The following is a 1,904-nucleotide window of genomic DNA, read 5'->3' on the forward strand; positions in this document are numbered from 1 at the left end:
TTCCCTGACCGGGAATTGAACCCGGGCCGCGGCGGTGAAAGCGCCGAATCCTAACCACTAGACCACCAGGGAGACATAGGCCAAGTTTGACAGCTCTCCTGAAAATTGCTTCCCTGCCCGGAAGGCGAACCCGGGTCACGAAGTTGGAAGGCTAACACCAATGTCATTTCGTGTATCCATTGCTCCCGATGCGGTCTCTTCTACTTTGGGGAGACTGGAGCCCCGCCGCAGAGTCAAGTCACAGCGTTTGAGGGAACATCTCCAGGACATCCGCAACAATCAACCCCAGCGCCCTGTGGCCCAACATTTCAACCTCCCCTTCCCACTCTGCCAGGGACATGCATGTCCTGGGCCTCCTCCATCGCCGCTCCCTCCCCACCCGATGCCTGGAGGAAGAACGTCCCAACTTCTGCCTCGGATACATTCATCCCCAGAGCAACAATGTGGTCTGCACCAGTTTCCTCATTTCCCCTCCCCCCACCTTACCTCAGTTCCAACCTTCCAGCTCAGCGCTGTCCTCATGACCTGTCCTACCTGCCAATCTCCCTCCCCACCTATCCGCTCCACCCTGCTCTCTGATATGTCACCTCCATCCCCACCCCCATTCACCTATTGTACTCTTTGCTACCTTTGGCCCAGCACACCCCACCCCCAATTTATCTCTCCACCCTGGAAGGGGTCCTGCCTCGATTCCTGATGAAGGGCTTTTGCCTGAAACATCGATTTTCCTGCTCCTCGGAAGCTGTCTGACCTTCTGTGCTTTTCCAGCACCACTCTGATCTAAACTCTGGTTTCCAGCATCTGCAGTCCTCACTTTTGCCTACCCAATAAACCCAGTGTGCCGATTTCACATCAACAAACTGACACAAGCAGACACAACGTCTGCAGAAACCTTAGCCACATTACTTTACATTAAAGACATCTGGGAAATGATGTCCAGACAACTCAACCCTCTCAGCATCATGGTAGCCCACAAACCGCCCTACACACTTAAACAGCGGCTAATGAACCTGAAATACCCGATACAAACAACCAGCAAACGAATGTAATTTACAAAATACCAAACAAGGAAATATATACATGAACTCTGCCGCACAGTTCTCTGTGGCAAGAAATGCTGGGATGAGATAAGGAAGATTTTTTTCAGCCAAAACGAATCGGCACTGACTGGACAGCCATTTAAAATCAACGTTGTCAGCCCAGGATGGAAGACCCGAAGGGATGAACAGTTTTCTTATTTCCTGAAGATTTACAAAGCTGAGACTGGGTTTTGGCGTTTGTTCCCTTTCCACTCCCAAGAGCCGCAGTGTTGGGGCGGTGAGTTGGGAAAAGTGAAATGTGCCCATGAGCAGCGTGTGGGACTATTTCAGCTTCCCCTCCTCCGACAGCGCTATGACGTGACTCTAATGTTCTCAGGGACACTTACTGACGCGACACAGTGAAAATAGTCTCGTTCCCGCAGATCGGGAATTCAAACCGTATGCCGGCTTCAGGACAATGAGAAAGACTAATTGGGGTGTGTGAATAAGCTGTGAGCTGCATTTCAAACAGGTAGGTGGAGTCAGATGCGTCATCCATTGCGCCCCTGGCACTGTGCGGACCTGACGCCGCCATGCTGCAGAGTTCTGACGTTAACACGGACATGCGCAGCAATGGGAACATTCACAAGAGGAACAGCCAAAGATTATCACCGTCACTGCTTCCCTTCCATAGTCCCAACTTTGTGAAGCAGTATCTTTCACTGGCAAATAAAACACCTTTGTCCTCAGGTGCCTGCTTAACTTCGATCACGACTTCACACCCCACACTGTTCTATCTCATTTCCAAACTCTTGGCTCATCGCCTCAATAGCAGCTCTGTGGGTATCTGCTTGTTCCACCCTGACGGGCAGTGGGCTACAAATT

At 51.3% G+C, this 1,904-nt stretch overlaps 1 non-coding gene across 1 annotated transcript; it reads right to left on the reverse strand.

Moving 5' to 3' along the window:
- trnae-uuc (transfer RNA glutamic acid (anticodon UUC)) lies at positions 1 to 72 on the reverse strand. The gene has a single exon. It is a non-coding gene; the product is annotated as a tRNA-Glu (tRNA).
- Between the last annotated feature and the right edge of the window lie 1,832 nt (positions 73 to 1,904).

Source organism: Chiloscyllium punctatum, chromosome 36, assembly GCF_047496795.1.
Source record: "Chiloscyllium punctatum isolate Juve2018m chromosome 36, sChiPun1.3, whole genome shotgun sequence".
In the NCBI taxonomy this organism is placed as follows: Eukaryota; Metazoa; Chordata; class Chondrichthyes; order Orectolobiformes; family Hemiscylliidae; genus Chiloscyllium; species Chiloscyllium punctatum.